At 42.0% G+C, this 20,208-nt stretch overlaps 1 long non-coding RNA gene across 1 annotated transcript; it reads left to right on the plus strand.

The window, feature by feature from the left end:
* The first annotated feature begins 1,467 nt into the window (after positions 1–1,467).
* On the plus strand, positions 1,468–15,430 carry LOC132242003 (uncharacterized). Its single transcript, XR_009454537.1, has 2 exons — positions 1,468–1,575; positions 14,961–15,430. It is a non-coding gene; the product is annotated as an uncharacterized LOC132242003 (long non-coding RNA).
* The last annotated feature ends 4,778 nt before the right edge of the window (positions 15,431–20,208 follow it).

Raw genomic sequence — 20,208 nt, forward strand, 5'->3', positions numbered from 1 at the left:
CTGACTGCCAGCTTAGGCCCAATCCCCCAGGGAGCGGGCCTAAGCCAGCAGGTGGTCATCCCCTGAGAGGTCCCAGACTTGGAGAGGGCACAAGCTGGGCTGAGGGATTCCCTCCCACCCCGAGTGCACAAATTTTAGTGCACCGGGCCTCTAGTCCAAAATAATAAAGATGTAATATGTAAATGGCTATAACACCTTGAAATGTAATGACCGACCATGTAACGACCAGATCACGGATCAGCAGGAGGGTTCGGCGGCGAGCTACAAGTGGGCAGTGGAGAGCTACAGGAGGGGGCAGGGCAGCAAGCTATTAAGGGAGGAAAGGGGCAGAGGGAGAGCTACAGGAGGGCGGCAGCAAGCTACTGGCGCATGGATTCGTGCACAGGGCTACTAGTGTTTTATAATATGAGTTGTCCAATATGGTAGCCATAGGCACATGCAGCACTTGAGCATTTCAAGTATGGCTAATACAATTAAGAAACTGAAGTTTGAATTTTAAAAATTTAAATAGCTTCATGTGGCTAGTGTCTACCAAATTGAACAATATAAAATGTCCCCTCATCTCCTATTGGCCAAATTCAATTATTTTATTTCTGTATCCATCCTACTTGAAGGTACTTTTAAAACTTTCAAAATCCTTAGAGTTCTTGAAACTACTTTCTCTTAATGTTACAGGGAAACCCCCAGGTGGGCTCGGGCTGCCTGTGGCTGTGTCCATTAAGGAAGGCAGGGTTGAATCGTATTAGGCGTTTATTGTGAAGGCTAGCCAATCAGGAAGACAGGGTGCTTACAAGCATCAAATCCTGTCTTCCAGCAAGGTTCAGGGGACAGGATTATATAGGGGAAGAGGCTAGGATGAGGCCAGGAACAGACGTCAGCTATTGTCCTTTAGTCATCAGGCGATGAGATGATGTTGATGATGTTTTCACTCCTGGTGGGTCAGTCTGACCATGCTTATCAGTTCTGCTTGCTGGATTCACAGCTGAGTCACCTCAATAGCTTTGCACAGGCCATGAAAAAGAAACTTAAGAAAAACGTAACCCCCTATTCACATAAGTATATGTGTTCTAAGATTTAAAATAATATGATTACTTTTCAGGTTAATTCAGGTGCTCTGTCTCTCAGATTATAGGTCCCCCCTAACATTAACTCTCTTTCCACATTCTCATCACTTGTTTTCAGTTTTTCACTAGCTTCCCTCCCTCCTTCCACAATTAAATGCAGGCAATGCTTCAGGTTTTGTGTTTGACCCTTTCTCTTATTCTACAGTCTTTCCCTGTGTGCCTCCTGGAGGTTTAAAGAGGTTTGTGAATCATTCCCTAATCTTTATTTTCAAGCCTGACTTCTCTTTGTTCAGCCCTGGCTTCCATTTAAGAGGCAGTTTGGTTTAGTGAAAACAATATGGGCATTAGAATAGGACCTGAAGTAGACACTGCAAAACAGCATTTACCTTTAGGGGTTGATGTAATAATTACCATTCATAAAGTAGCTGTTAAATGGTTGTTCATCTCTGAATTAAAGGCCAAGTTTCCAACAACCTGCTGTCTAGCCCTGCCTCTGTGACCTTAGGAAAAGGTGGATACATGTATAATTTTGCATGCAATTCTTTTTGTGCAAGTCTTTATCTTTTCTTTCAATGAAGATGACTTCCTGAAGCAATTTTCAGTTGCATTAAGATCCTGTTTGATTCATTATTTAATTCCACTGTCTTCCATAGTCTTGTAATAATAGGAATTCAATAAATATTGAACTGAAATTTAATTTGAAGATAGAATGTATCTTCACCTGTGCCTAAAGCTTTACATGGTGATCTGTAATAATTTTTGAAAGGTATCACATGCTCACCTAATAACTTTCTTAGTAAAACCCTACTCTCTGCTTCAGCTCTCTATGCAACTAGTGCAGGGTTGGCAAGATTTTCTATGAAGAACCAGATGACATTTTCAGCTTTGTGGTCACACATGGTCTCTGGTCACATAGTCTGTTTTGGTTTTCTTTTCTTTTTTTTTTTAACAACCCTTTAAAAGTGTAAAATTACAGCTTGCTTAGCTCCCTTGACTTTTGCCAGCAAGATTTGGCTCATGGGCTCTAGTTTGCTCACCTCTGGACCCTATAATCTTGAGCACAGTGTCAAGGTAAAGCTAAGATTAGCACCACCACTGAAGACATTTATTATTAACTAGAGGCCTGGTGCACCAATTTGTGCACGGGTGGGGTCTGGCCAGTCTGCCCCAATCGGGGTGATGGGGGGTGGGGAACTAGGGCTGTTGACCAGCTGACCCCTGGTCAAATTCCCGGTCGAGGGGACAATTTGCATATTAGCCTTTTATTATATAAGATTACAGTATAAATGAATTTAATTGGATTAGCTAACACTACATTTTAAAACATGAAAAAGCTGAGGTCTGCCCCACAGTCGAGTCCTAGAAATTAAGGCTAGGGTCAGCATGTCATTTAGAATTGCTTTTGGTTGCCAGTGACAGAAAATTGATCTGATTGTTTAAATCAATAGCTATTTTTCCTCAAATGACCAGCTATCAGGCAAAAGTAATCACTGGCCTTGGTTTTGCTATTCAAAAAAGTCATCAAGACATTTCTAGTCTCCTGTTCCACCATCCTTGGTATATTAACTTTTTATCCTCATTCTTGATGCCTGCTGGTTATGAGGTGGCTTTTGCACTAGGATCTCTAGCTGGAAAAAAGCAGCAGAGTCTCGGTCTTTTCATCCAAAAGATGAAGCTCCAGATGGTCACCCCCACCTTGTTACTTTGCTCACACAGGGATTGCATACCATTATAGGCAGAATAATGGGTCCCCAAAGATATTCACACTCTAAGCCTTGCAACCTGTGACTGTGCAGATATAATTAAGTCTGCAAAAATTTTCTAGGGGCACAGTGCAACCACGCAATTTTGTTGTTGGTTTTGTGTGTGTGTGTGTTTTCTTTATTGATTAAGGTATTACATATGTGTCCTATCCCCCCATTGCCCCTCAACCCCCCACTCATGCCCTCACAACCACACAATTTTTTAGGAGCAGAACATTTACTCAGGCTGGAGCAAGAGAGATCAAGCAGAGAGACTCCAGGTATGAAGGATTCAGCACACCGTTATGCAAAGCCCATGTGCAAGGACTGGAGAAAGGCTTCTGTGAGCTAGGGCAGCCTCCAGCTGACAGCCAGCAAGGAGATGGGGACCTCTGTCTTGCAACTACAAAGAACTGGGCCCTGCCAACAACCTGAATAAGCTTGGAAGCAGATCCCTAACAGCATCTTGATAAGAGCCAGGCCAACCGACACCTTGATTCTGTCCTTATGAAACTCAAAGCTGAGAAACCACGCCAAGCCAACCCAAGCCAGTGACCAACAGAACTGTGAAATAAATGTGTGCTAATTTGTTACAGCAGCAATAGAAAACTATGACACATGCTTACTCTAGACCAGTCACTCGCTAAAGAGAGTGGAATTGCTGCGACTGCTTAGGACAGTCATGATTAATTCCATAGGTCTGGTTGATGCCGATCCCAGAGATCAAAATACTTTGATAGCCTACATTCTATCTGCAGAAAAATGAAATTAGGGTTCTATTAGCAAGAAAAATGGGAGAATAGTTATTGGGTAGATAATTAACAGACTGTTTCATAAGGGGGTTGAACACTGCCTGTGTCTGAAGTATCATAATATGATCTTAAAACCTAAGAGAAGGATTATTTCTAGAAGGATGAGCACTCCCCTAACTAACAAAGCATTCAAAGCGAGAATTCCAATAGCTCTATATTTCTACTTCAAGATTCGTCCACCAGGAAAGATCTGAAATGTTCCCAACAACCCTTAAAACTGTTATATTTTTACTCTGGTTTCAAAGTGTGATACTTTGCACTGCAGTTTCAAATTCAATTCCTACACTCATGAGGTTTCTAATTTCCCTTCCCCTTCTCAACCCAGATCATGTTGCTTTTGGCTACCTTCTGTTTTTTCCCCCACTTGCCCCCAGCGGCAAGTGTACTAATTTTGCTTTTTTTCCTATTTATAGTTTAAAAATAAAACATTTTGATTTCTCAGTTTTTTCTCTCCACTTACTGTTTTGCTACTTATTTGATCCTTCTTGGGTAAATGAAAACTATCTCTGCTGCTTCCCTGGATTGTTGAGCTTCTTGAAACTAGCAGGAATGCATTATGTAAAACCATCTGATGTTCACCGTAACATTTCAAGATTCAATGTATTATTCATGCTTTGGTGATAAAAATTCAGTTAAAAATTGGCAGTTTTACTAGCCATATGGTAAAAGTAGTCCCATGCAGTAATTAGAGGCAAAGTAACCGAATGTATATATGAAAAAGAAAAGGGCCAGCCTTATAACTTTTATTACAAAATATTAAAACTCTGCCTGAAGATTGCGTTTTGGTCAGTTCCAAAACAAGATTTAGCTGTAAATCATTAACCCCCTCCCCCCAAAATGGTTTATTCATTCTTGAGGCTGAAGACCTGCTTGCTTCACAATAATTTTTTTCTGCAACATACTTTCAAGTAGAAGTGAATAAAGAGATAGACAGCTCAGGATGCAGGTAAATCTTTGGGGTGGCCAGAGGAGTGGGATTCGTGGATTTTTGAAGATTATGATGAAATAGAACAATTAAAAAAATGTTTTCTTTAACTCCACAAGAAAAAAAAATCTATTAAAAATTTATAAACAATTCATTAAGCCCTGGCCAGTGTGGCTCAGTTGATTGGAACGTCATCTGGTATACCGAAAGTTCATGGGTTCAATTTCTGGTCAGGGCACATGCCCAGGTTTGCTCCTGTGTTGGGGTGCGTGCAGTAAGCAACCAATCAATGTTTCTCACATGTATGTTTCTCTCTCTCTCTCTCTCTCCCTCTCTTTCTCTCTCGCCCCTCTCTCCCTCCTACACCTACCCCTTCTCTCTGAAAATTGATGAAAGCATGTGAGGATTAAAAAAAAAAAAAGTCTGCTCTAACCTGTTTGGCTCAGTGGATAGAGCGTTGGCCTGTGGACTGCAGGGTCCCGGGTTCGATTCCGGTCAAGGGCATGTACCTTGGTTTCGGGCACATCCCCGGTGCGGGGTGTGCAGAAGGCAGCTGATTGATGTTTCTCTCTCATCGATGTTTCTAACTCTCTATCCCGTTCCCTTCCTCTCTGTAAAAAAATCAATGAAATATATTTTTAAAAAAATTCTAACTACTTTGATGGCTTCATACTGTCTTTAATCTCTTAAAGATCCCAAAATGCAAAGAAACAGTGTGGTGATGGCAGGCAGGAGACAGATGGGAGGAGGTGGAAGAGGGAATAGAGGGAGTAAATGGTGATGGGAAAAATTAAATTTTAAAAAACCCACAAAGATATTTGCCCAAAGAGGCAACCTGCTAACTATTCTGGATGCCAATTCTTATTTCATATCTTCATGATCTTTTCTAATTTGGGGAGTTAGATCTGATTAGATGGTCTTAGCTTTTACTTACATTATGGCTAACTAAGACCTCATTCTAGGAGCAACAATTTTGCCATTTTCTATTGGTCATTTGTACTTGAATTATTATCTTTATTCATCTTCACTGTAGGGAATTTAGAATTTTCTAACCTACTCATCCTTTTTGCAAAAATAGGTTTTGATTATATAAGCATTTACCAGACACAAAAATCATGGCTCACTTGAAGCAAAGGAGGGAGGATGCCAGAGGCAGATCCCCTGCCTACGCACTCCCACTCCACTCTTCTTTTAGAAGTCCTCTCCAAGCCTGTGGCATGTGACAATCAGACACGCAGACTAATGAGCCTCCAGTACACTAACTGTGAGTGGAGACTAATTCCAACATATTTTTCCCAGATACCCAAGTCGTGCATGCTGCACATTAGAACACTGGCCAGAGTGGCACCTGATTTTTTAAAAGTCACTTTGGAGCAAATATTCCTATCTTTTGTCAGGTCGGCAAAAAAATATATGTTTTGATGCGCTGCAGAAATTTAGTAATTAGTAATGAGATGCAAAGGTTGAAAATCGCTGGCTTAGGAGGCTGAGCAGTTAAAAGGAAGTTAACTACACCTAGAATTTACTTTTCGACATCTCTAGGAAGCCTGTTGACATTCTCAGGATGAGGAATTAATAATTAATTAGCATCGATTATGGAACTCTTCATGAAATTTAACACACCATAATGGAAATAGATAGCTCTGAAAAATCATTTGAAACAAGAAACTTGGTGAAGTTGAATTATTGAGGTGGTGATAAAGGTAGACCATGATCTCAAGTTAAAAACTATTTTCCGCCGGAACCGGTTTGGCTCAGTGGATAGAGCGTCGGCCTGCGGACTGAAGGGTCCCAGGTTCGATTCCGGTCAAGGGCATGTACCTGGGTTGCGGGCACATCCCCAGTGGGAGGTGTGCAGGAGGCAGCCGATCGATGTTTCTCTCTCATCGATGTTTCTGACTCTCTATCTCTCTCCCTTCCTCTCTGTAAAAAATCAATAAAATATATATTTAAAAAAAAACAAAAAAAAAAAACTATTTTCCATGTCTATCAAAATAATTGGTTGGATTTCTGAGTCTCTGACAGATTCCTTATGTCATCCCCTTCATTACAAATTCCTCCATAGTTTTAAATGCTCTTTCAGTTCAGTGAGTACAAATGTTACTGTGACGGTGGCTTTGTGTTCATTGCTTCTGATCTAACCCAAGGAGACTGGGGAGCGGGGAGGCAATTAGACAAGCTTTGCCTGAGAATTCCGAAAACAAAAGGTGTTAGGGATACACTGGTAAGAAATGGGGGCCTAGGACCTAAAGAAATACAGTAAGCTCACAGGCACATTCCTTTCAATGTAGCAGGCACCTTGGACCAGCAGGTGGCAGCAGTGGAAGCAGGAACTTCCAGAAAAAGGCATCCTGGACAAGTACCAATACTAGGACATTAGAATCCTGCCTCGAGCTCTCTGAATCACCAGAGGCAGCCAGCTGGTGTGGAAGCCCTTAGAGCAGCGGTTCTCAACCTGTGGGTCGCGACCCCTTTGGGGGTCGAATGACCTTTTCACAGGGGTTACCTAAGACTATCGGAAAATACATATATAATTACATATTGTTTTTGTGATTAATCACTATGCTTTAATTATGTTCAATTTGTAACAATGAACATACATCCTGCATATCAGATATTTATTACGATTCATAACAGTAGCAAAATTACAGTTATGAAGTAGCAACGAAAATAATTGTATGGTTGGGGGTCACCACAACATGAGGAACTGTAGTAAAGGGTCGTGGCATTAGGAAGGTTGAGAACCACTGCCCTAGAACATGGAAGAGGCAGCATTAAGGAAAGTCCGGTGCTCATGTATATCAGGTTAGCGTCAGGCTATGCCATGCCAAATAAGCTCTAGCGCGTGTGATGGACACAAGTGCCTGCAGGTGATTGAGGCTACAGCCAATCAATAGTCCTATCACTGAACAGTTAGTCAAGATTGATGAAACACTCATCCCTACTGGGACATGAAAAGTGCAAACCCTATCCCTCTAAATAAGGCGGTTTCCATACCAAGCACTGGTCAGGAAGTCAGAGCTGCAGGCCATGTGCAGGTGCTGGGGGCGACAACATAAAGCAGCACTACCAGGCCTTTAATATGGAACTGAGCCATCCCACCCTTGGTGTACCGGGGGATACAGCTGGGAAGTCCTCATACTCCCACAATCAACAGTAAATAGCTGGGGTGTGGCACCTCTCTGCTGTGATGCACTTCACTTTCCACTGGAAAAAGACTTCTAGCCTGGAATTAAAAAATGGTTTACTGCTTCTCTCTCACACCACCACTGTTTTCCTCCATGCAGATTTGTCGGGGCTTGTCCATCGATGCTGTTTGGGGGAGCCTTACACGGCCGGTTGCTTACCCCTTAAGTTGAATGATCTTCATCTTGGTTTTCATGTGATCAATAGAAGAGATCATGAATGGATTCTAGGCCAGGGGTGGGTAAACTTTTTGACTCGAGGGCCACAATGGGTTCTTAAACTGGACTGGAGGGCCGGAACAAAAGCATGGATGGAGTGTTTGTGTGAACTAATATAAATTCAAAGTAAACATCATTACATAAAAGGGTACGGTCTTTTTTTTTATTTTATTTTTTTTTTTTTAGTTTTATTCATTTCAAACGGGCCAGATCCGGCCCGCGGGCGTAGTTTGCCCACGGCTGTTCTAGGCTCTAGAAAACTAGCAAAAGGTAAGTCCACACCAAATAACTAAACAGGACTCCTGTAACTCCTCTACACATGTCAAACTGTCAGTGAGGTGGGCCACACATTATGACATATCCCACATACTAGGTCTTCAAGAGCAGGCCCTCCTCAAGGCCTCAGAGCAGCATTCTCCTCCAGCAGCTCCTGGCCTAGGTACCACAGAGCCACAGCAGTACCAGCGTGCAGTCAGGGCCTAGGAGGCGCAGGGAGGTTGTTAGTTCACTCATGTTCCCATTTGCAAGTCAGGTTGTCATAAACAACTCTCCAGCCCAGCCGGTGTGGCTCAGGGTAGAGGGTCCACCTATGGACCAGGAGGTCACAGTTTGATTCCCAGTCAGGGAACATGCCTAGGTCGCAGGCTCGATCCCTGGTAGGGGGTTTAGGAGGCAGCCAATCAATGATTCTCTTTTTTTTTATTAATATATTTTATTGATTTTTACAGAGAGGAAGGGAGAGAGACAGAGAGCTAGAAACATTGATGAGAGAGAAACATCGTTCAGCTGCCTCCTGCACATCTCCTACTGGGGATGTGCCCGCAACCCAGGTACATGCCCTTGACCGGAATCAAACCTGGGACCTTTCAGTCCACAGACCGATGCTCTATCCACTGAGCCAAACCAGTTTCGGCAAATCAATGATTCTCTCTCATCAATGATGTTTCTATCTCTCTTTCCCTCTGCCTTCCTCTCTGAATTCAATAAAAACATATGGAGAAGAAAAAAAAACAACACACAATAACTCTCCAACCCAACTCCTTAGTGGACAGAAAGGCCTGAAAGAGACATATGCACTCAGGTAAGGACAGAATATATTCAGCCTATCTGCTGGCAGCCAAGACCAGAAGTCCCCAGAAAGAGTCATGACCTCTTCAGTCTGTGTGAACCCAAAGGGAAGGTGCAAAACTACACAGAAAACCAACCCACCACTGTTGCCAGAAAACAGTACACCCAGGAAGCAGACCAGACTTGGACTTGACGTGCAAGCAACATAAGGTAACAAAGTCATCACCAAACACGTTGACAAAGAGTAAGAGGGGTCCAACAGCAGGCAGTTCTTGGAATTCCAGCAAGCACCTTCAGGGAAGTCCACCAGGAGGTAAAGGCCTCAGGCACCAGAGTCTAAGGGCAGAAGAACTCGCAGAAGCAAAGCATGGTCTCACTTCTCAGGAGGCAAGTTCCCACGACGGGCTCAGAAGCAGTGGGCAGAAAGCACTTCCGAAGAGCTCATAGACTAACCCGGAGCCTGAGAGGCAGAGAGGAGGCCTGTGGGGGCTTTACATTCTTTCTGGGGGGCAGCTGGCGCGGGTTTGATCCTACAGATGAGAAGTCAAGGGACTCCAGGTGTGCTCACCAGGCTCCCACTGTTGGAAAAAACAAACCCTCAGGAACAGCCCCGTGGGGCCTGGTGTACACCACGCCCACAGTGGCCGGTTAGGTCCCACCCCCTAGCCTCTTTCAACCGGTCAACTTTTCCATTGTTAATTCAGCTTTTCCTAATGAGGCCATGAGCTCTTTGAAGCCCATACTTTAAAAAAAAAAATTATATATATATATATATATATATATATATATATATATATATATATATATATTATTGATTTTTTTTACTGAGAGGAAGGAAGAGGGATAGAGAGTTAGAAACATCGATGAGAGAGAAACATCCATCAGCTGCTTCCTGCACACCCCCTACTGGGTCTGTGCCCACAACCCAGGTACATGCCCTTGACCGGAATCGAACCTGGGACCCTTGAGTCCACAGGCCGACGCTCTATCCATTGAGCCAAACCCGTTAGGGCGAAGCCCATACGTTTGTATGTGTACTATAGCAACCAGGATCAAGTACTGCACATAAATCGTGCCAATACATATATATTTGTTGATTTATTCTGTTCCCTGGCTAAAGGCATGGCCCTACAGAGAAGACACCACACGGGATAGAGGCAAGGGATGTTTCCTTCCTGTCACCTCTCTGCACCTCAGTCGTTTCTCTGTAAAATAAGGCAGTGGGACCAAAATGTTGATTCTTAAATTGCGTTTCTTTGAGCCTTGGGGTTTCTTAGAGATTCCTCAAATAGTCGCGATGCACAGTGGGAGTAGGGAGAGGGGAGGGACACTGGTCCATGACCGCTTTGTTGAGAGCGATGTTTCTCTCTCTCTCTCTCTTTCATCTCTTCCTTCCTCCCTCCCTCCCTCTTCCTCTCTCTCTAAAATAAATAAAAACCTATTTTAAAAAATAAATAAATTACCTGATTCAATGATTCCAAAACTCCCTTTCATTCTCACATGACATGATTTTGAAATTCCATTTTTACTGCTTTTCACACATAATATATATATATTTTTAACTTTTCAATTACAGTTGACATTCAATATTATATTTGCTCCAGGCATAAAACAGTGGTTAGATGTTGATTTTGTAATTCCATTGACATTTACGTGGGACAAGTAGTAGTCCCTCCTAGTTTAAAAACTGGGTGACCCTTGCCCTCACCAGCCTCTGGTGGCATCTCCCATTTTGGCAAAGAGTAAATAAAGATAGCTGTGTTGTTTGTGTCTAACTGCATACCTCTTTGGAACTTCTCAGCTCAGTCATTTCAAATGTGTCGTCTTCTCCCCTTCTTCCAGTTTTCTATGAACCTGCTTTTTGGGAGAGCCACCTGGGACGCCCTCCTCCCCTCAGCTTGAATACATCCCTAGGTTGTTTTTGGCTTTTCCCCCCATAGCATTCTCACTTCATACTTCTTACCATTTCTTCTTCACCTGGTATAATGTTTGGCTCCCCACCGCACCCCTCCCCCGGGCCTATTCCACCTGAGGTTTCTTTCCCAAGAACACTAAGAAATTTCTGTGGATGGTGTCTTTAGACCAATGACCTAAGCCAGTGGTCGGCAAACTCATTAGTCAACAGAGCCAAATATCAACAGTACACCGATTGAAATTCCTTTTGAGAGCCAAATTTTTTAAACTTAAACTATATAGGTAGGTACATTGTTATTAACTTAATTAGGGTACTCCTAAGGCTTAGGAAGAGCCACACTCAAGGGGCCAAAGAGCCGCATGTGGCTCGCGGGCCGCAGTTTGCCGACCACGGACCTAAGCAATGGAGAAGGAGAAGTGATGGAGAAGAAGAAAGGGAAAAGAAAAGATAAAAGGAGAGAGGGAGATCAAGAGGATGAAAGAGGAGGGAGGTGTGTCTGGTCTCAGCGTATGGTGATACCCACTCCTCTTCCCCTTCTCTAAAGTACGTCACAGTTGCCACTATGCATGGGGCTGCTGTTGACTAACAATCTAGTAAAACAAACAAACAACAATAAAACGTGCACTCTATTCCTTCTCACCGAATAGCAGTCAATTACTATGACTTTGAGGCACCGTGTTCTATAGTAGCTCCAATGTGGGCCCTGCAGCCCGGCTGCCTGGAATCGTGAGCGCTTTGTGACCGTCATTTCTAGCTTGGTGACCTGGGCCTCTCCCTCTCAGGTCTCTCATCTTTAAAGTGGAGATGATAACAGAACCCGCCGTTAGGGCTGTTCGGAGGAAGGAATGAGATAATGCAAGGGAAGTGTTCGGCATCAGGCCTGGCCCAGGGTAAGGCTCTGTAAATGTTGGCTGCTATTCTTTAAAATGTTTTGCCTTACGAGCTTTGCCCCATAGCTAGCTGCTACATCATGTTCCTTTGTAAAGGAATTGGCCCAGTCCCCTGTGGTCCTACCAAGCCGACCACAGGCTGATACGTGTGCATGGCAAGCACTCTCTCTGTGGAGCGCTTAGTAAGTACTCATGCTGTTGTGCTAGTACAGCACTAGGTTCACTCAGGCAAAGATGGGAAATAACCACAACGTAGTCTAGTCACAATAGGCCTGTTTAGAAGGTTCAGATGAAAGCAACATACAAATTTTATCATTTTATTGCGAGAGTATAATAAAATATGAAACAAATGAGCTACCGTTGAATTCTTTAGAACTTGGCTTATTCCCGTGTGGTTCTTTTTTTTTTTTTTTTTTTTTTAAATATATTTTATTGATTTTTTTCAGAGAGGAAGGGAGAGAGAGAGAGAGCCAGAAACATAGATGAGAGAGAAACATCCATCAGCTGCCTCCTGCACATCTCCCACCGGGGATGTGCCCGCAACCCAGGCACATGCCCCTGACCGGAATCGAACCTGGGACCTTTCGGTCCGCAGGCCGACGCTCCATCCACCGAGCCAAACCGGTTTCGGCATCCCGTGTGGTTCTTAATCAGCTGTGTTTATCAGAATCACTTGGGAGAATTTCAAAACCCCTGAGGATCCTGAGTCACTAGTCCTAGGTGATGTTCTGGCATGTTTATTTGGAAAATGGTTACCCAAGTGATTCTTATGCAAAACTACTGTTCCAGGTATTCTTCCTATTCCCTGAAAATCAGGTTCAATTAGAATGTAAAGACCATGCAAAATTTTGATGGCACTCTTCATATAACTAGAAAATAAAAAAAAAAGGGGATTTTGAAAGAGGACCAGAAATTTCTTAGCATATTCTTTTTTTTTTTTTTAACCTCACCTGAGGATATTTTTTCCATTGATTTCTAGAAAGAGTGGAAGGGAGGAGGAGAGAGAAAAAAACAAACAAAACATTGACGTGAGAGAGACACGTAGGTTGGCTACTTCCCACGCTCCTACCAGGGCTGGGGAACCTGCAATCAAGGTACATGCCCTTAACCAGGCATCGGACCCTGCAGTCCACGGGCCGACACGCTAACCACTGAGCCAAACTGACAGGGCATCTTTCCATATTCTTCACTTGCAGAAGAAAAAGTCTTTAGTTCATGCTCATAACATAACCACAACATTATAAATCAAATTCCACTAGAATTGAGCTACCAGCAACTAGTGGGTTTTCCTGCCATTTTAATGAGAGAAACAAAAACAAAAAGAACGTTTGTGGATAATTTTGCGACTCACGTTCTTCACCTGAAGCTGACTCTACGTTGGTACGTTGAAAGCAGGATGGCGTTGCTGTGGGAATTTTTCTTTTCCTCTTGAATGCCTTCCCCCTACTTTCTTATTTTAGGGTACTAGTCTACGTCAATAGATGAGGCATCCCAGCCACTCAGACCTTAAATCTAGAGATGACAGCTGAACAGGAAAACTATAATTGAATCCTGTTCTATTTGACTTTTTAGTTTCATAAAAGGGTGGATGTTATACATAAAGGACACTATTTCACCTTCTTGTGGCTTCTGAGCCTCAAAAGTTCTCCCAGATGTTATCAGCTGCTCCTCTGCCTTTAATATTTGTTGATAGTTCTGCCATCCATCACAGCTCCTCCTGTACTCACTCTAAGGAAAAACTGGCAAAAAACAAAAAACAAACAAACAAATAACAACAACAAAAAAAACTGGCTAAAGTGATCTAGCAAATAAAAGGGGGATTTTGAAAGAGGATTTTGTCCTCTCCCACCTTCAAACACCATTTCTCATCTCCTTTATTCCCAAGCCCAAAGAAATCGAAGTCAGAGACTTGTGAGAGCCCCATGTTGTTTTCGTTGAATTAATGTGTAAAGTGCTAACGACAGTGCCTGATACACAGTGAGAGCAATGTGGAGGTATGTTATTTTTTTATCATTTTTTTACGACCTTCAGTTGTTATTATTATTATCCTTGAGCCACAATTAATTTTTAGGACCTAAATATGTGGAATCTCCCCTAGAAATGTATCTTGTTGTAGTGAAGAAAATTAATGGATTGTGAATATAGAAATAATGTTTTTGAGTTTCCAAGATGCTTCATAGAAGACGGGCCCTTTCTACAGTAACAAAAGAAAGAATAGGTACTTTAAGCCTGGCTGTTAGGCAGACTTTCGGGAGCTGAAAAGTCAAACTTTCAAAGGCACATCACTGCAGGCTGTTCTTATAATGTAACGATGTAATACACTTAAACACGTGGTGCATGAAATGTAAAGCAACAGACTTGGCATGACCTGCATACCTGTACTGGTGAGTGACAGGGCACTCTACTGACAAGTCACTGTGCCAAGAGGAGACATTCCTGTCGGTGGAATATTTTCATTGTGTGTAGGAGGCTTCTGGGCATACTAACGAAAAATATATCCCAGACACTCTCTCTAGTAGGATCCCATCAGAAATCTGTGCATCTCTCTAGTGCACCACTTACTCTCTTGCATTAAATTTACTTGTTCCTGTGACCTTTTCTGCTAATAGACTGTGAGCTTTTTGAGGTCAGGCTCCACATTATTTTCCTTTATAACACCACAGCCCCCTCGAAAAGAGCTGAATAAAGACAATGTTACAATAATCTTAATCTTTTTTTAGTTTTCATATTAAATTAGTAGGAGAAATGTCTCCATATATGTTCTCAGCAGTCTTTGATGCTGCCAGTTAACATATTTTCTGCGTGTGTGTGTGTGGGGGGGAACCTAACACATTATCTGAAATACAATTTGACAATGAGAGTAAATATTTGAAATGTGGATCGTCTCAGAAAATTCTGGACAGATGAATGCCTTACCCATGTTACTCATTCAACATCCTTTCCTCCCCTCCATCTATCCACCCATCCATCTACTTACCTATCCACTCATAAACCTATTCATTTTACTCATTAAAAGTACACTACCAACTCACCCTTCCAAAATAAGGGTGGGGGGACGTGCTTACTTTTGATTTATTAAGATAAATGCATAGCCTCTGGGATTACTTTTTTTCCCTAGTGACAACTATCCCTTTTTCTAGGCATGGAGACTTCTATCCCCAGTGGATTAGAAAAAAAGAAAAGACTTCTTTGCCTTGCTGGCCACAGCCCTCTCACTGCATCCTCCAAGTCAAGGCCAGAAGTGACGGGGAGACGAATGTCGTTGAGTGTGGCCTGCACTCCCGGACGTTGACCTCTTCAAGCCTGGCCACCAGAGCCAGGAGTTCTAGTTCTCCACAGTCTCCGATGCTGCCAGTCAGCAATGGCAGGACATTCCACCTAAAACCATGTCGAGGGTGGTTTCAACCTCAGGATCACCCACAATTTAAACACTGAATACACCGAGCTCCCCATATCCAATTACTGAGGTCAAAAAAGTTGGGTGGGTTGAGGGAACTTGACATGAAGCCATGTCTAACCCGGCACCATTCACAAAGCAAGTGGCATTCCCATTTAGTTTATGTATTTGAAGTCATATCTGGTGACTTCATTTTCAATAGATGCATTTTTTTATATATTGTCCATGGCAGATATGTCTTGTTATAGGTATTCTTGAATTGTCCTCAAACGTTCAAAACAGGTAACTTGTCCTTCCAAAGTCTCACCAAAGCACTTCACTTCAATCTAAGTAACATAAGTTTCCAGGAAGAAATTATATAGCCTCTTAGTTTGGTTCACAGCCTGATTTTTATAGATTCATAGAAGCCTAAATTTTCTCTCATCTACTAAACTTGACTGTTTTTCAAAACAGCCTTCAAAAATGTAAAATTTGCTCCTTAAAAATGTGTCTTCTGGTATAGTAGCTGCCACCCATTAAATGTCAGTGCCCCCACCCTTGAGACTGCTCATCAGGAAAGGCCATTGCAGGATGGGCCCATTAAAATTTCCAAGTAGGAGAATCACACACAGTGTCAGTCACAAAATATTTGCACTCTTACCTTGTTGTCTGACACCATTTTCTTGCTCTGGGATTGTAGCAGAATCACACTTGTTTTGGAGATTACTATGATACCTCAGGCTTAGCTGACAGGAGTGGGACCCTGAGCACCAGAACTCACAGATGATTTTGGCCTGCATTGTCATGGGGGAATGATCTTCAAAACCAGGCACAGAGAAATCAGACTGGGTGATTGACATGGGAGGAGGAGGAGGAGGCTAAATACAGATTTACTTCTATGTTGGAAACACACCTGGAGAAAAAGCCCACAATGTTTGTGACTGTGTGTATGTTTGCACCTCCACCTAGAGATGAGTTCCTCAAGATTATGGACAGTGTTTCACCTATCTTTGTATCTCCAGTATCTAGCATAGTGCAGTATCTTTACTAGTTGCTCAATAAATGATTATTAAATGAATTGCATTTTGGACCAGTCTAAGTAACTGCAAAGCCCTCTCTAGTTCACATTTTAGATCACTACCACAGCTGCATGTCTGAGTCTTAGTTTGCTTGGTTTGGTTTGGTTCTCTAGCATGATGATTAACTCTTGTGTAATCCAGTCATAATTGTATCAACATAGATATTAATAGGCATATTGGATCAACCACCACTTGTTTTGTACACAGAACTCCATAAGCCACAAAATTCATTCTGTTGGAAACAGGGCGGCCTTGTATATTAATTTTTAAGCTTTACAGAACAATTAAGCGAAATGAGACAAGGTCTAGTACTCTTTAGGCCTTGTTTCATTATAAAGCCAATTCGTATAGTAGGACTTTACATGTCCTACTATCAATTCTTCAAGCCACAACACCTAAGACCAGATTAAAAATAAATAAGTGGGCCATGACTTCTACCCCACCCACAGAATGACCTAGGCAGAAAATTCCTATGTGCTCATTGCTCAATTTAACCTTGCTAAAGAAAGAAACCTCTGGGTGGGGAAGTTTTTATTCAAATAAATTCCTAAGGATGAGGTTCAGTGAGAGATGTCTTGAGCAAGGCAGCATACCCATGCGTCTGGAAAAGACCCAAACCGTGTGTCACTTGTAATGGGCAATGAGGAATCCAGGTAGATGAGAGAGTACAGCAGCTCCTAGTCTGTCCTTCCTCCGCCGCTCCTCTGCTGTAATTGGGGCAGGATTTAGAGGGACAACTTCCTCCTTCGTGGAGTCTCTGCTGAGTACTTCTAAATGCTACGTCAGGGGCTCTCCGTTTCTTAACTACCCCATCTGTTAATCTCATGGTCTTCTGTTAAATAGGCTTCTTATCCAGAAATATGCAGCTGGATTCATGACCAACATTTATTGAGCATTATAGGCCGGCACTATGCCAAGAATTTTACAAATCATTATTCATTTAATCCTGCCAGCAACCCTAAAGGTAAATGTTCCTATTATCATCTTTACTTTAGAGATACAACTGAAAGAGGGCAAGCCCAGATCCCTTAACTTCCCTGTTGGTGCTTTAACATTATGTAACATTGCTCTCGCAAATGTCACCAAACACTTTATTTCCCTCATTCAAACAACTAATTGCTTCCAGACTATTAGTTTCAAACTGGGTCCCTGCCAGTTTGAAAGCCTGTAAGTGACTTCCTGGATTAATCCAAAAATACACTAGTCTCCTGCAAGTCTATTACCTGAAATTCTGGAAACCTTTCTATGTGTCATCCTACTAGATTGACTATTAGCTGTATTGTTTCTGTGTTTATTAACTGATGAGAAATGCTTATTTGTTTGCTGGTGTCGAAGGTGCATATCAGAGTAGCTTTCTTGGACAGTACCTAGTACTCTAAAAGATAAAATATGTTTGATCACGGAAGGGCACTTCAGGTTAGTACAGCATGCGGTCACACATCTGTGTGTACACATAAGATCGGCAGATGTAACTATAGCCATGATGAAGCATAAAATAGATGCCTGGTGACTGGAGAGGGCCAATGAGTTTTCTTTAAGGAGACCCCTGAGAACTTTACACTAAGTAGTTTATTTTTAGACATCTTAAAACAGCATAAGTGTCAAGTCAGCTTTCCTAACAAACTCTGAATATGTTTATTAGAAAATGGAAGGTGGTTGAGAGAAATGAAAGAAAAGTTGGGGATAGCCAGAAGAGAGGGACTAAAGATAGACAAGAATAGTCTATTGGTATAGACTAGCATTCAAGAATAAAGACAATTATCTATTCTACTGAAATTAATAAAGACGAGGAAAGAAAGGCTGTGGAGGACATATTGAACTAATTCTTTGGGTGGTAATACTTGATGGTCTCTCTTCTCCGGTGCAGTGAAAACCAAATGTACATTGTTAAGAGCATGGTGGGTGGGAGAGGTAGAAATGAAGGGTAAAAATGAAGATAGTTGCTGTGGATTGGGGGAAGCAATAGTGACACTGGCTTGTAGATGATACATTATAGCTTCAGCCGGCACACACAAATTTGTAATGAATGATGGCTAAGATTTTCTTCCACAATGCTCTGCAGACCCTGATGTGTAGAAATCTGTGGATTTGTGGCTGAAGGGAAATTAGTAGAGTGGGGAGGGACAAAACTGAGCAAAATCCTAGAGTTATTAGAAAGATCAATTAGGAAATAACTATGGTCTGAGAAAGCAAGAAGTGTTGAAAACCTGTATACATTCATTCACTCATTTTGCAATCTTTTATTGATAATCTATTGCTTACTGGTTGTCTGCTAAGTTATGTCATACAAGGATGAATGAGACTCTGCTCTGGAATTAAACATTAAACCATGGCAAGGTTGTTACTAATTGCTATGGAACACATGTGTGCAAATATGCTTTGGAAAAGTAGGTTTTAAGTCTTGCCAAGTCTGTTTCACACTTGGGCAATAAGAGAAACAGAGAAAAAAGCTTAAGTTATTCAGACAGTAGGTAGATCCAAACAATCAAATGATATACAACAGAGAATAACTATTGACATAAATAGTGGCCAGAGGTGGTAAGTGGGTGAGGGTTTGGGAGTGGTATATGATTCTGGAAGAGGTATTTGGGATGCAGAAGATCTGGGAGTCCAGGTTGAATCTGACCATTGGAGGAATGCTATTCCTTGAGGTTAGAGAAAGGTTGTAATTTGGTGTGGGGATTAAACTCCCCCATCAGCTTCCATTCATTATATGGATTGCAGCTACCTATCTAGAGCAGTTAACTGAGGGAGTCAGGTAAAAGGATTACAAATCATTGGTTCAGCAACAAACTGGAAGGGACCCAAGTCGCAGTTTGGTTGGCCTAGGACCAATATTAATATTTTATTGATGTGTTTGAAAGGAGAAATCATGACCATCCAGATTAACTTGGTGAACAACACAAAGACCTAAAATAAATACCTGGCTTGTGTCCTTGGTGATTATTTATCGTGTAGGTGTTTATTGTCTATCTTCTTCCAACTAGATTCTAAGTTCCATAAGGGTAATGACCTTGTCTGTCTTGTTCCTTGTTGTTTTCCCAACACCTAGAACAGTACCTGCACACAGCAGTTGCTCAGCAAATTGTTTTATATTGACTATAATAAGTAGATTGTAATAAGTGCCATCAGCCATGTGCACTCATGCTATGGCAGCAGAGCATTAACTCAGTTTGGGGTTGGGGAGGCCTTCAGAAAGAAGGTGGCATTTGAGTTTGGAGAGTGGGTAGGACTTTGTGAGGTAGAATAGAAAGAGAAGAGTATTCCAGAAAGGGTCTAACACCATAAATAAAGGCATTGTATTATGAAGAGCATGACATGTTTGGCAGATGGTAAAAAGCTTGTTTTTTGAGCATCGATACTTTAAAACAGGGGTGGGGAATATCCAGCCCACAGGCCATATAAGGCCTGAGAAATCATTTTCTCTGGTCTGCCAAGACTTAAGGGGTGAATTAAATGTTTGACCAAACATAGCAGGCTGATTTTTAAGTTGATAATTTTGTATGGCCATGAATGATGTTATAAATATCCAAATGGCCCTTAGCAGAAAAAAGGTTCCCCACCCCTGTGGACAGCATTAGTCCACACAAGCATATCTTACTTTATGTAATAGTTGTGAAACAAGGACCACAGGGGAGTACAACCCGTTAAATTGCTTTTAAAAGACTATGAAGTGAAATTCTTTTGTCATATGGATAAAACAGCCCATAGAGAATCCCTCCTGGAAAGCTTTTTCCTCCAAAGAGGACCGATATATAGCCTTAGCCTAGCTTTTTCCAAGAGAAAGGAAGTATGAAGAAACTGGTCAGTTGAAAGAAAAGGTCATAGTGGCCAATGCTTTTAACAAGGATAAAAAATTAGATCAAGGATTTAAGGTTGTTTAATGTGAGGAGGGAACACGGTAAATTTTCACCATTTAAGGATGGGTTATCA

The sequence above is a fragment of the Myotis daubentonii genome, chromosome 9 (genome assembly GCF_963259705.1).
Source record: "Myotis daubentonii chromosome 9, mMyoDau2.1, whole genome shotgun sequence".
NCBI classification, from domain to species: domain Eukaryota; kingdom Metazoa; phylum Chordata; class Mammalia; order Chiroptera; family Vespertilionidae; genus Myotis; species Myotis daubentonii.